At 37.1% G+C, this 16,270-nt stretch overlaps 1 protein-coding gene across 6 annotated transcripts in view; it reads right to left on the reverse strand.

Annotated features, from left to right (window-relative positions):
* PPFIA1 (PTPRF interacting protein alpha 1) overlaps positions 1-16,270 on the reverse strand; it is a 60,410-nt gene that overhangs the window by 38,466 nt on the left and 5,674 nt on the right. The window lies entirely within an intron of this gene.

Genomic DNA, 16,270 nt, shown 5'->3' on the forward strand with positions numbered 1-16,270 from the left:
ATGCACTTTGTTATTGTTTCAAAAAGTTTGGTTTTTTTAAAAGATTGGTGAGGGAGGCTGGAAAACCAGTGTGCTAAGCAAAAACAGAACCCAGCAAAACGTGACAAATTTCAAGTCAGTATTTAATTGTGAGAGACAATCACCTGGCACCTACCAGAATACACAGGTCACTTCATTGCAATAGAGCATGCTTGAAGCTTCACCACTGGAGGTCTCAGACCTTTATGGATATTTATTTACTTAAGCTACACACAGGGATTTAATTTATACCTACTTTCAAATCTCGCAGAACAGAACTGAAACAGCCCTTTCCCTATAGTCCTGCTAGAAAACTTGGAGGACTGGAATCAGAATTTTCTAGAAGCCAAGCCCTTGGGTTCAAAACCCTCAAAAGGCTTCCACTTCAAATTCAACAAAGCTTTCACCAAACAAAACCGAACCAAAGCGAAATAGTATACAGAGTACAAAGTCATCGGGGAACAGGAATTAAACTAAATCACAGCAGTTACTGCATGTTTATTTGAACATTTTTGAACACTAAGATTAGTCAAATCTAAAGAATATATTTCTAGATTTTGGGGTTTGTGTCAGGAAGACACGTTTGTACTGAGTATCAGAAAGAGCTACTACATCCTAAACTACTTCCACTCTATCAACAGCCTCACTAAAAATACTCAACATAAAAGGCATGTAAACTTTCTATCAACTCAGTGAGCAGATGCTGGATAGAACAAGAAAGACAACTATACACCACCTTTACAAGCAAATACGGAGTGTAGCTTATCTACCCACTTACTCTGGCAAAATTTAAGTTGTAATCTGAACCACATTAGAAATTATTAACAGTAAGCGTGAAAGTCCATGCTTTAGAAGAGGGCTTTGTAGGAAACAGGAAAAATAAAAACTGTTGTGTCATCAGTGCAAGTTAGGATGCAAAAATAAATACACATCAGTCACTCCAATGGTCAGTGAATACTTCAGAAGCACTTGTATAAGAAAACATTGAAATGCTAGTAAATTAATTAGTCTTCTCTATTGTCTAAAATAAGGAAAACACTCAATAAACAAGAGTCACATCTAATAAACAGTAGGTTAGTACAGCTGAACTGGCAATGACCGAGACAAGACGAACAGGACAAAAGCCCAACTAAGAAGCACGTACTGTGGAAACACACTGTGCGTGCAAATGCTGCTTCTCTAAATTTTCCAAACTCTGCAAGATATACTGCTTAATAGACAGTAGCTGCCTATCAAGTAAAAGCTTTAAGATGAAGCTGTTTTGCAGTGAAATTCAAAGTGACAGAAAACACATGCTTAAAAACAAAAGGACGTATCAACTGTTTATACTAGCACATCTGCAGATTAGAATCATAGAATCGCCCAGGTTGGAAGGGACTTTTCAGATCATCTAGTCCAACCATCAACCTAACTCTGACAAAAAACATCGCTAAACCATATCTCTAAGCACTGTGTCTACCCGTCTTTTAAATACCTCCAGGGATGGTGCCTCAACCACTTCCCTGGGCAGCCTGTTCCAATGCTTAATAACCCTTTCAGTGAAAAATTTTTCCTAATATCCAATCAAACCTCCCCTGGCGCAACTTGAAGCCGTTTCCTCTTGTCCCATCGCCTGTTCCTTGGGAGAAGAGACCGACCCCCATCTCGCTACAACCTCCTTTCAGGAGCTTATTTTAGCTGCATTCTAGCATGCGGCTAAAATAAGCAGAGTCAAAAGACACTCTTTGCAAATTCCAAGATTAATTTGGTAAACTTTATTTTAACACACACTTGTGCCTGTAAAGACAAGAAATACTGTTGCGCAACATGTACCTACAGTGAACCCCTTTGGAATTATTAACGTATTAGGCTTTTAAAGGTTGCTATGAAAAAGACAATAATACCGCCATCACAGATGCAGAATCCATCTTCATAATCCCTCTTCCTAAATAAAACCTGCTCATTGGGAAAAATATTCACCGTAGTCCCCCTAGTTAATCAGCAAATGACTGCAAAAAAGCCTTAATTTATTTTCCTTTTTCAACTGATAAAAAAAATATATTTGATTTCTTTAACATACTTAATAACTATGCTCACATAAATATTTCACTGCAGTATTTCATTTGCATCCTTAAAAAAAAAAAAAAGCCCTGCTATTTTCAAGTAAAAATCCCTGGAAATACACTTAATAAAACAACCTGGGCTGTAAATACAGCTACTTGAACTTTTAAACAAACAAATTAAACTACAAAAGGTTCCTGAGTACAAGGTAAACCAAGAAAGGAAAAACCTACTTCAAGCTTTACAAGAGCTGATGGAAAAATTGACTCTATTCTGAGCGTTCCCTGCAGAATGCTCCTTCGTGTCCCAACTTTTCCTGTACCTTCAACATCCCACCTGTGGGAACTTCCAAGACTCACAGGCAATTGATGGAACACATCCCTTTTGCTCCAATACAAGCTTCGGGAAATCAGAATATGGTTTCAAAGTTGCAGTTCTTCCCTACTTATCTTTATGCCTTTGATAATTATGTACTATTGAAACTACCAGAAGTACTAATAGAATCAGAGTATTCACAAAAGAGCTTGATGTGAACTTGTTTTCTTTATATGCATTTTTGCCCTTTTCAAAACAAATAATTAAAGAGAACTCAAAATGCCAACATCAAAATTTACAAGCATTGACAATACAAATTCTCCAAAGGACATCGGACTGACATGGAAATGTCTATTTTTCCAGTCTCTACCTCTGAGAACAGGATAGAGAAAGCAGTACAGACTACCAGACACTGTTCCATCAGCCTTTCTCAACTTAAACTCATGGTATAGCATTAATATACATTTTCTTATCTCAGACATGTATGAGCTTCATCTTCTGAAAAACAGCTGTATATTTGAAAGGCAGTCTATTCGCTCTTCAAGTGATTGTAGTACATACAGTTCTGTTCCATTGCCTACTTCTGTGCAAATATAAATTGTAGCACAAATATATCACAATTATGACACGAACCATCACGCGGTCAGATGACCCAAAAAAGAACAATGCACACAGGAATTTATATTGCTGCTGCATAAACAGACTGACACGTATTTCTGGCATTGCATAATACCTCCATCGCTGTTTGTTTTGACAAAATATAGTTGCTTTGAGTCCCATAAGCTGCCTAATAAAGAACACTTGAATGTCCTTAGTTTCAGTTGACACTGCCAAAAGACATGTCCTTTCTAGTTTTAACCTTCAACTGTAGAAAATTTCTTATTTCCTCAAGCAGTTCAAAAGGAGAGAAACTATTTGCAACTTTATCATCTCAAAAAAGGTTGAGTTGTCTCATCATTTCTTCCTTGGCATTAGATGAATGTACAGAACGAAGTAAAGGAAAAAGAAAAATCCTGAGAAACTTTTCTGCTTATCCAAAAAGCTGGGTTACTTATTCTGCAATTAAGGAGAAGATTGGAATCTCAGAATGAAGTTCTGCTCTGCTTCTGGTTGCCACCAAAATAATAAATACCCAACTCTGAGGACTGACAAGAATGGGACTCAGAATATGCACTTTAGAGCACTTACAAGAATTAGTCGGAGAGTGCCGAATATATTAGGTAAATATCCCCTGTTGATTAGAACATACTGACAAACACCCATACTCAATGCTGAACTGAAATGTTTACTGAAGAAAGTAACGTTCTGAAGCAACTGAATCATTCCAAATATGACTCTTGCTGCCAGAAATAAATACTCTCAACAAAAAGCTAAAATAAGAGAAAGTAAGTTTGTTGTTGTTCAGTAATACATTTTCTGGGGGATTTTTTGTCCACAAACTCCATAATTTTTTAAAGCAATAGTGGTTCTTCTACATCAACCTTCAGAACTGACCTTCAGCCTTTAGTATTTTAGAGGCCACAACATAAACATCTTTCTAAAAGTTGGACCAACTAGTGTCTAGATGTCAATCCCGTCCATTGCTGATGTCCCAGCTGACAGCCACTTGGTTACTTGTGAGATCTCGGTCCAGGAACATTACAGCTTTCAGGGACCAGGTTCTCTTCATGTTTATTACAAGCGTAATTTATAGGTTCTCCAGGTAGTACATCACAAACCAATAAATGCTACATGACAGGAAAGACAGTGTTTAACTTAGGGAAATACCTGGAAGAAACAGAGGTAGTCCCTGAAAGTCAGTTAACATCAGCTGCATATTAGGGATGCTCTACAAAGAACCGTAAGTTTGCCTGGAATGTGCTCACGCAAAAAAGTTTATTCCACAACAATACGCAACACCACTCTTGACTGCAAAAGGAATCATGGATTATAGTCAACAACATGACCAGAAAGCTTATCTAAAGGATGAAACTATATATATAAAAAAAAAAATTAAATTTATCACAGAAATTATTAAATTAGTATTAAAGTAGTATCTTCTCGCAATACAAGGATGAAGATGCAACTGTTAGGCCTTTAGGAACATCTCTACCAGAAATATGATAGCGGAATTTATCTGTTTAATCTCTAAGTAATATTTTGTTTTACTGTTAACATTCTGTTCTGTAGCCCGCATATCAAACAACCCACTCAAAAACCTGAGAAGCTGAAGAGAGCACGAGAAGAACAACTGGGGAAAGTGCAGGCCATCAGGGAGGAGAAACCAATGGAATCTGAGATAAGTTTCCATCATGTTATTTACACTACATATAAACCACAATTATTCCAAACGATGCATGCGTGAAAATGCCAAATAAACAGTCTTAAACAAAACAAGCAAAGAAAACCTAAACATCTAAGCTTAACAGGGTATTTCATAGCCACTTCATTTGAAACCTAAGGGGTTTACATAGCACACAGTGACCAATACCCCCAGTGTATCTGGAAGTTCCTAGCAAGCAAATTTTTGTACCTATTATGTCACACCAGTTTTGGTTTGGTTTTTTTTAAGCTAACAGTCAGAATTATGAAATAGTTCAAGGGTACTTAGAGTTAAAACTGAAAAGAACTGACATGTTTTAATCATTAAATTCAGCCTTCCAAGCAAACAGAGTTAGAGACACTTTAACAACAACAAATCCAGAAGAAATAAAATTGTGCTTTGCCTGTTGTGCATATAAATCAGATTGCTTTCAGCCTTCCCTTATCTCTGGCATGTGCTAATGGGAAAGAGAAAAATCAGCCTACAGTGTGTAAAGAAAAATATTTTGCTTTTCACCTAGTGAAATTAACTTCCAGGAAGTATCAAGAAGCCTGGATTTTCTAACCTGGAAACATGAAACTTATTTCAAGCTTTAAGAGAATCAGTTCTATGAAATAAGTTTCTCTTTTGTTCTCAAAAACCCCAAGAATTTAAAAGGGAATGTAAGAAAATACTTAATGTAGTACTGAAATGTGGTTATGTCGAATTCTTGTGTTTCAGAGCATTGAAAGGTTTTTCCTGCTCAATGTAGCTATTTTTCCACCTAGAGCCAACTACTCACCATAGTGAGAATACATTAATTATAAACTACAGCATGTCAACCTCCTTCCCTATTTCTCCTTATGCATAAGATGTTTATAACTCAGAAGACTGCTACCAAAACACAGGTGCAGACTTCTTTACTATTAAAAAAAAAAAATCTCACATGCCAACTTGAGGCATTGAGGTGTTTTAAAATGTTTAATACCATCGTTGGTCAATGCTCAGAAGTTTGCATTTTTCTTGACTCAAAAAAAATACTTTTTTTTTTCCCCCACTCTAGAAAAACTGTAACACAGCACAAACCCACTCAAGATACTGTTGCTGCCAGATGACAGTCAGTGACTAATACTAAACCGGAGTAACTTTTTATGATTCCGGCCCTCTTTTTTAGTACGGTATTCTTCAAGCTTACCTCTTGAATTGACCTATCTAGGCTTTGTCATCCACACTGCTCAATCCTAAACAGGCAATTAAGTTTTAAAGTGTTTACAGTTGCATAATGTTATTGCTCTGGAATGAAACTCGCTGTTTCCAGTCCACTTTGGAGCTGAAGGTAGAATCAACTGCGTAGCGTTTGACGAGCGATGAGCAAAAGAACTCTTAACTCACAGCCAGTAGGTACCAAACATATGCCCACGAGCAAAATGGAAAAGCTTATAGCAAGACCAAGTCTCCATGGTGATAAATAGGTTTCCAGTTACCATCCTGACTGAGTTGCTTAAATTTATGTGCGGTGTTCACTGAGCCTGAACTGCAAAACACTAAATCCGGACTTCATTGCTGGGAGCTGTCAGGAAGCGCTGCGTATTGAAGTGCAAGAAAACATAAAAGAAGGAGGGTGGTATTTGACAGCTTTGCAAGAGGAATGCAAAAGTAACAGGAAAGGGAGGTAGAAAGACATCAAGTTCCATGTTCTCCCTCCTGTAGCTCCCCCTCACCAGACTAACACGTTTGTGACAGGTCCTATTTGGTGTCAGGGCAGTAAAAGTACCGAAACGCAGACATGGATGGATCCAGCCTCTTACTCCTTGAAGGACCAGAGGTCTTCCTTTCACCACACTAATCAATGCTCAAACTTTATACACCCTACAGACAGCTCAGAAAACGAGCCTGTAAACCCGAGTAAACACAGCAAAGCGTAGGTCGAACACGGGCAAACAGGAGCCACCTACACTCAAATCATTAACTACAGCCTGTATAAACCACCCAGAGTAGCAAAACCATTACCGCCTATACTCTTGCATTTAATTTTCTCTAAACCCAGCAAAACAGCACTGTTATGTACACAAGACTAGGGGCAAAGCCTCATGCTAAAACATATCTTTGTTCATCACCAGAGAGCCAACAGTCACTGATTACATACCGTACTTTGCACTCCTAGGTACACACGCCGATCTCTCAGCATCTTCCAAGCTCCACCATTAGTTAGACCAACATACAACACAGTGAATACAACAGTCATATAGGAAACAAATGGTATCTCTAAGACTGTTTTGCTGGTAACATGCTGGAAGTCAAAACTAAGCCACAGCTGCATCCTACAACTTCTTTGTAGGTCTGCAAAATTAAGGAAAGAAAATATGAAGTACCTTAAATAAGTCAGAAAATTTCATCCAGTTACTCCTCTTTAAGTCTAACAACTTGCAGTTTGCAAAGCATCTTCCTGTGGGGCAACTAGCCTCGTGATCACTGAAAGATTTAGAATCCATAATTTCTCCAGGTAGTTTGTTAATCTTTTCATCGACCTTAACAAATCACTGCCAGCATCTGAGGCTTGTTCAAAGCATGGTAGATCACACAGGGTATATTTTCAGATAATCCAGAGTAGACACTACCCATTTTCACCACAACCTTTTTAACACAGACTTTTAAACTACTTTTAAAGCTACAGGTGTGTATCAAAGATTACATATCAAACCAGTGAACCAACTACCAAAATACTTATTTTCCTCCGAAAAGCTTTCTCCAAATACTCCAGTGGGGGGGGGGGCAAACCCTGCAGCTTAACAGCACGCACAGAGGATTAAGAAGAAGTGAGCAAACTGAACACTAACTAGAAACACTAGTTTCTAGTTTTAAGCTACTTTCTTCTCTTGTCTTTGTAAAATACTTTTAAAATTTTATCCCTACTCAGGCAGCATTGTGAATCCTCTAAGTAAGGAAGTCCAAAAGTGGAACCATTATAACAGCTGTTAAGGTAACAGCTGCCTAGCAGCAAGATAGGAAATACAGAAGGGTTCTTCAGACTTGCACGGAACCTAACATCTATTCACATGCAATGGTGGCAGAAAACCATCTTCCATCACATGGCTAGAATCTTTTCATCGTGGTGGTTATGCTCCACCTTAAGCTGCTCTTAGATGTACATGAACACGCCCCCTGAAAGGGCAGATATGGCACCAAAGTATTCAAAACCATACCAAGCTTGTTCAACTTGGAAAAAATGTACAAGATCAGCTAAAATACGTATCAGGAAAACTTTAGTCATCATTGAAAAACAGGCTTTTCAACTTGGGATGCATCTGACTACTTTGTGTAGAACTGTCACTGTTGGGACTGGTCAATAACAGAATAATCCTTTCCAATACTGCACCAGTCCAAGTCCTAACCAGTCCAAGTACCAACATTTCAGAAGAATAGTTTATCTTAACACAGAAATAAGTTTACAGTACTTGGGAGGGGCGATAGAAAACCAAATGCCTCTCAGATACACTCTGAATCAAGTGAATTCTAAGGGTTCCACAATTTGAATTACCACATTCCTGCACCCCTAGCCCAGTCTATTTTGATTAGTTACTAATACAGTAAGTAGTAGCACAACTTCTTAGTTGTAGCTTTAGGCATCTCCATTTTTGGAGTCCATGTCAGTGAAGAAACCTACCCACACCCATACCCACTATGGCAAAAGGAGAATACAGTTGTACTTAATTAAAGAGGAAGAATCTTGCATTACCAGTTTGACAAGGTATGGGACAAAACCAGCCTCCATCTTTAATATGACACTATAGAGATTGCATTGAAGTTCTACTCTCGGCATAAAGTTGGTCAAGATTTCCGGGGATCCCATACAGGATTTCACAGCACACAATGTCCCTCAAAAACGCCAAACCATAAAACTGCAAGATACGCTGAGAAAATTTAACAAGTTCAGTATTTTTCCTGGGATCCCCCATTATGAAGGCTAAGTAGCTACTACAAAAGCTGTAGCAAGGTATTCTAAGTTGTAAACAACAACAAACTGTCAGTTTCCTTGGGCAAGAAAAAAAAAAAAATATTTTTTTTTTTATATCAACTCTAAACATACTGCACTCAAGAAACAGCACAATTCTGGCTCAGCTGACATTTATTATTAAATTCCTGTGACTTTTATGAACTAAAAATTATTTAATCCTAAACACTTCATTCTAGTCTGTTTAAAAAAAAATTAATCCTCACATGACTAATACTTCACTATTTTTTAGAAACAGACCCAGGACAAGATCCGTCATGCACGATTATTTCAGTGACAAGATACTTCTGCTTGCAGAAACTGTGAGCAGCAGCTGAGGCACAGCCCTGCCCTATTCTAATCATTCATCTTGGCCTCCAGTTGTCAGGTTTAGTTCTGTGGCCAGTAGTTGTAAAGTACGTTTTTCACACCATGTTAAAAGGGAGTGCTTGGGAATCTCTGAATAAGGCTGGCCAAGCCACCCTCGTTAAACAAGCATCAACACGTACTTCCCCCTCAGTGCTCTCCTATTTTATATATATATTTATTTATTTTTTTTGCCAAGTGATGAACACTTCAGTCTTATAACTTCAAACTTGTTTAAGCAAGTAATACTCAATGAGCACAGATACATGCCTTCAGCAGGAAATTCAACTTGCAGGCTCTTTGCATTTTATTTTTCTATTTCTTTGTACTCTATCACCCCAGTTTACATGCTAAGTGCGTTTACTGGGCTGACTGAAGTTAAATATATCCAAATCTGCAATATACAGAATAAAAATAACTGGACTATTCCACGGAAAAGCTGCTCAATTTTTACAAATAAAGGCAACTCTAAAGCCCATGCAGAAAGAGTATAGTCTCAGGTGTTACAACAGACAAGCCTGGTATTTAAACACTGAAAAACTTAACTGAGCAACACAGACTGAGTTGTTTTATGGGGGAGGCGGGGGTGTGTTGGGGGGTGTTAAGCTTCTTTTAAGGTTCAAAGTATGTATGCCACAAAAGATATCCATAATCAACTACCTCAACCCAGAAAATGTGTAGCATCACAGAACAAAACCAGGGACATGAATAACGCGAAAGGGCAGGGAAGGAGAAAAAAAAAAAAAGGAAGAGATGAAGAGATGCAGACGGTCTGTTAATGTGCTGTAACCAGTAACAAATGCTGAAGTGAAAGATGGATTGGTGAGGAACCTGGTCTGAGGAGAGGAAGAAGCTCCTGCTCTATTCCACGCTGGGCTACAAACAAGGGAAAGATGATGCAACTGGGAAACCCTGCAGCCTCCTACTCCGCAGAGAGCCAAGGCATGCTCGGCCCATTTCTCTTCCCTGCCTCCCAGGACTTAATCTTTTATAACCATTGCACAAAATAGAGAAGAGTATTACGCAGTCTCTAAAGACCACAGTTCCTATAGGGGATCAGAGTTACACGAATATAAGCATCAGCATAAATAAGATTACAGGAGGGGAAAAGGACGGCTTCTTTCCTGCATGGACAAGCAGCGAGAGCCAAAATCCTAAAAAGCTTTTTTCATTTCCACTTTACATGAAGTAAAGTAATTCCAGATTTCTTAAAACAAAGGCTCATCTTTTGGAAGATAATGTTGGCGAACCACACCCTCCAAAGACATTCTGAAAACTCAAGCTGCATGTTCTAAGAGAAATAAATTCCTAGATGCACCTGCCTCGTGTTCTTCCACACAAAGCTAAAAGAACGTTATGACCTTCCAAGCCTTTTCCCCCCATGAACTACAAAAAGGTGATAATACTGCATGAAAAATGTATTATTATTTTTATTCCTAAGTAATAATTAAAAAAAAAAAGATTCACAGTGGTATCCCAAGGCATCCTCTGAAATTATCTAAACCAAACTTTTAGTTGTTCACCCAAATGTAATCCAGCAAATAGGGAGCGCTTTGAAGAGATATTCTGAAATTACAAGTTTACTTAAGACACACATAAAAACCCCAACAGGATTCACCCAAATATCCAAGACTGCTCTCCATACGTGCTCTGCTGTTCCAACCTTGGCCTCTCACATCATCCTTTACCCCCATGATTAGGTTATCGGAAGAACTTCTAGTACTACAGGTAACTCTTTGAACAATAGAATCCCACTTAAATCTTTAAATGACCTTTGATTTGGGTCAAAAGCTTCTTTTATTTCTGAGTTTCTAAATTAAAACACAAAAGGTAGCCCATGTCTTAAATCCTAGTAGAAGCAAGAGATTCAAGTGGGAGATGAGAGTCAGGACTCTAAATACAATACACAACAGAACCTTAAAGAACATAGAATTACACAGAATTCAGGTTCCCCTTGGTAACAGTAAACGCACATCTCACTCAAGCACAAACTACAGTGAAAAGCACAACTAGTAACAGAGTTTCGATCCAGTATTATTCATTCCGGAAGCTTTACAGAGACCTATGAACCCACCATTTCAGCTAGCAGATCTCCCATTTATGGGCAGGAGTGCAAAGAAAAGGAGAGTTTTGACTATGACATTGGCAAAAGTATGTATTGCTAAATTATTTCTGTGATAGGCTCACATATGACATTTGAGAATCCACAACTCGCCAATCCACAATTTAAATCATGCCGTTGATCAAGACAAAAGCCCTTTTAGATGTTTTTAGATGCGTACAGAAGAATTCCCTTTTCCCCTTAATTTTCTTCTTTAGAACAATTTTGATTTACACCGTGAGAAAACTTTCATATCAAGCATTCTGTGAAGCTCACAATAAAACAAATGAGCAATTCCACTTTCAGATCTCTCTCTTTCTCCCTTTTCAGTGGGTTGTTTCATGATCGTGCTTGAAAATTCAGAAATAGTACTAAAACAGCTTAACAAAATTGGTTACTATTTACTGAGATAATCAGGAATCCAGTATCATTAAAATAACAGGAATTTATGATCCTCTTTATTGAGTGAGACCTCTCCACGTTAAAGAAAGTTTTAGGTTTTACACCAAGGATTTGGGTAGCCAAAATTTCTTTTCAAGGAATTCAAAATAAACACCATTTCTCATTACAGGAAATTGTCAATGTTGAGAAGACAATTATTAATAATGGGCACCAGTTCCAAGGTAGTTCTTTCACATGAACATTCTTAGTTAGATCTTTCAACTACCCATCAAGCCAGCCTAAACTTTGTATAGGTCGACACAAAAATTCTTTGTTTAAACTACACATCTTAAGGCTTTGTTTTGTTGTTTACTATATAAATTATTCAGCTACCTAAGCTTATATAATTATATCCTTATACTGTGCGCAGTTCTGTAAATTTGAGATGGGAAAAAAAAAAAAATCTCACTTCTTTCAACAGTAAAAAGTCTACACTCTTTACTCATTTTTACCAGATATTCTACCCTGCAATTCTTTATAAAAGGAAAATAACACATTTAAAAACAATGTTTCCCTACATGTAATGTAAACTGAACAGAACCAAATCCAGTATGTATTTATATGGGAGGTAGGATTTAAAAAAGTAAGCACTGTGCTTCAGAATATTTCTAGACAATTAGATATGAAACAGAATTAGATACCAAACTCCACCACGTACTAGCAATAGGAGTACAGCACAACACAGCATGGCTCAGAGCATACCCAAATAGAGACTAACGTTATATGCAGGGGGGGAATAAAAAGAAAAAAAAATTAAAAATTAAAGAAAATTTAAAAAAATAACCAAAGGCTGCACATTTTCCTATTGAAAGAAATAGAAAACACTTGCTTATTTTCCAAGTGGAAGTTCTTTTTTCTCCTCAACAAAACTAGGACATTCATATCAAATTTTTCAAGCTTTTTTCCATGTGGCCCTTTAAACAAGGGATGGTCCTTGTTTAAGATCTGTCCTGATGGTATCTGATGATGCCTAATACTGGTAGTGTAAGGATCTTTTCATTAAGGAATCTTGGAGCACTTCATGGAAGTTCTAAAACAAAATACTATTTCTAAACATTTCTATTTCTGAAAACATAACCATAAAACAGATGAACTGCAGGAAAAGATATGTTGACTGTTCTTATTCCTATGTACCCATCAAAAGTCATAGTCTATTTCAAATGCAACCAAAATTGTATTCCCATTAAGATTTTCACTACCATCCTCAAAAACTATATCCCAAGTAGACATGAACATAAACACCTGAGCAAAGTTCAAGGCTAGCCACCACGGAATAGCAGAAGAGAACATTAAGCAACAAAGCTTTTCTTCTTAAAAATGTTACAACACCGGACACTGTAGGAACAGGCCCCAGAGCCTTGTCATGCCGACTAGAAGGAAGAGAGATGATTTTCAGTAGAGCTTATACAAAACCCAAAGTAAAGTCTGAAATAGATAAAGGTCATAGGCAAAAACCAAGTTAACCAACTATTCACATCAATTTACAGAGAACCTAAAGGAAAACAACACATCAGAAGGAAACTGAGCATTGACTTTCACAAGTATTGTAACCGCAGTCCTCCTCCAATTCTGAATATATGAACTAGGAGAGTCATCTCCTCAAGCAATCTACAGATACGTATTCAGCTCACTACACAATTATCTGGGGTTTACAAAATGCAGAAACAGTATTTCCAAGTGCTCCCGTGAAAAGTCAAGCTGAATAAAAAGCTCACTCCACTCGACAGCAAAATAATCATTCTTCCTTCAGCCTGGAGAATGTGAAAACATTTTTCCTGGCAAGAATTGCCACACATTTCCCCATTTACACTTGGGAGAATCCACAGGCAGGCTTACAAAAAAATACACTTGGAAAATGATGAACACCCAGATTACCTGACACACACAATGCGAATTTATCCTTTCTCAGTATTTGTAGCTTGAGATCCATATGTGCAAGAGATTATGGTAAGTATTTTCTAATATATGTCAACAGATAACAGTCAGCCTTACATGCTTAAAGTGACTTAAGCTGCCTAAATTGCTAAAAGTAGCTTACACGAAGACCTCTATCATATTTCTTTCAAGCAGGAAAACTAAAAAAAAAAAAGGCAACATTAAGTTAGTGTGAGGTATATTAGTTGAGTTCTTGGATGCAGTGCTAACTTAGGAAAAGCAACCCAAAATTACTAATAGATAGCTGAAATGTTCTCTCCAAAAATTCAGGTTCTCTGACAACATTGTTAACTATAAGGGATCTACATATATCAAAACACAAACAAATGTGTACTCTTAGTTCTAACGTCAAATCCTATAGTGTGTAAAACCAACATCCACCTCTCCTAAAAAAGTACCAGAAAGGATAAACCAAAGCCACAGGCCACTGAATGTTAAAACATTAAGACCTTGTAAGGGGAAGTGAGGGAGGGAATTACATTTTTAATTCTTATTTATCTTTAAAAAAAAAATCCAAGAGGTTTTTTTTTTTTCCCTTTTTTTTTTTATTAAAGATCTAGGTGGAAATTGCAACTATGTAGACAAACTGAATCTGTAAGTGTTGCTAACAAACATCTTTAAGGTAGTTTTTAGTTATACTCTTAAAAAGAACTGAGAAAAATAGAAGGGCTTGCAGACAAAGAATTCCCAGAATACCAAAATAAACACTACCTGCTGTACCAGAGGCTACAAGCAAGTTAGCATAGATGAATAAATATGTGAAGTTCACCTGGTTCTAAATATACCATATATTTTTAAAACAGCTTGTTTCCTATATAGCTCTTTTCACCCAAGCTTACATACAGCCTGTTTGTTAGACTGCAGCCCACCAAACATTAATAAACCCATTATCAGACATTTGTACACAGTAACAGAAGAGTGGGAAAAAATAATCACCAGCTCATCTTTCTGGGCTACATCCACTATTAAAAACAAACAAAAAGCATTTTTGCGTAGTCACCAAAACATTGTTCCTACAAATAAACTAAGGAAAATAAAAACAATAGGTTCAGACTTCATAAAATCTTTTTATTAAAGGATTGATGGGACATCAGAACAGCACTAAGGTTTATCCTCAAATACAAGAAAACCTAAAACTCATTCTAAATTTAATCTAGCTAAAAGGTTTATTTATAATCAAGATAACCTAAATTAAAAGCACAGTATAAACAGCAAGTTGCTAACAATAGGCAGGCAGATGTCTGCTGGGCAGGGATGGGATGTTTCAATAAACAAACTCATCCAAACGTATTTAAATGAGAAACTAAGAAGTCAGAACAAATGCTAGACACTTGGTCCTCAATATACTCCACTACATTATTTAAGCATAGCTACTGCTCTTTTTGCCCAATCGTAGAGCATACTTTCAGATAACTTCATATTCTGAGGGTTTTGGACAGAAGTTGTCTGTTTCTATGCCTTGTAAAGAAATAAATGTTAGGGAAGTTAAGGTTTATTGATACGGTCAGGGAAGAATTCAGAACATTAACTCCTATCTCCATCTCACTTAGGGTAAAGACAAATCTATTTAGTAATTTACTAACAGTAAAAGCGAAGTAAAATTTAGCAACTGAAACTCTACATAGATGAGACTAAAATTACAGTTGCCAAAACGCAACGGAAAGACTCATGTCCATCTTTGCTGCCAGAACGGGATGAGAAACGGAGGACATGTCTGCTCTGACAGACATCTGCACATCTGAAATCCTTTTGGATCTTTATCATTTGTGGACACATGGCTCTGCTGAGATTAGTGTCTTTTATTTAGAAGTCAGTACCACATCTTGCTAGAGCAAGAAATATAAGCTACGTCACCTCAAGGCTGAACAATTGTGAATACTGTAAATGGAATTGCACTTAAAATGTTAAGGAAATCTCAGCTGCTGCAAAGTTTGGCAAGCCCTTTACTTAATGTACTTTTTGCAACTGTATTCTTCAGATTATGTACAATTCAAAACCTCCCTTCTACATCTATGACATCCTGTATTATTGAAAACTTGTCTGGAGGAAATCCAAGTAACACCATTATTAAAATGGCAACTAGATCCTTAAGTTCATCATTATAAAACAATAACAGGACAGTTTTCTGACCAAGCGTTTAGATATTTCTTGTGTGAGACATCAAACAGTATTTCTGAGATGGTCTAAGGAAGATCATTCTATAGGGACGTGCCTGAATTTACCTGAATACAAATATAAACGATCACACACTATTTTTAACTGAAGTGTGCAGTAGCAATAAAATATTTACTATAGATAGAGAGCAACTAAAGACAGCCTGCCATGGACTCACTTTAAATTAAGATGTGACGGGCAACCTAGTAAAGCTGAAGCCAAACCAAAGTTATAGGCAGTTTTTATTCCCACATGTAAATCCACATTACAATATATTTACACACAGACACTCACAGCCTTTGACAGAAAGTTCTCATCTGCCCCTATATATACATTGCTAAATACAGAAATTCTGAACAGGACCATCACAAATGCAGAAAAAACTTCTTTTATTTTCCTTACCTTGCATAGAAATGAAAAGAAAGTATGACAAATTTAAGACCAAAAGGTTAGAAGCACAATTTTAAGATGGATCTTCATAAGAATGTTTCTGTCTTACAGAAGCATGTTTGTACATCAGCTTATAAAACTCTTAAAATACATATTAAAATTGTCATCCTGTGACATTCATCAACTATGCTTTTATTTGTGCTAGGTACCAGACTCCCTGTAAATTCAACTCTAGTCT

This window comes from Rissa tridactyla, chromosome 4 (genome assembly GCF_028500815.1).
Source record: "Rissa tridactyla isolate bRisTri1 chromosome 4, bRisTri1.patW.cur.20221130, whole genome shotgun sequence".
NCBI classification, from domain to species: Eukaryota; Metazoa; Chordata; class Aves; order Charadriiformes; family Laridae; genus Rissa; species Rissa tridactyla.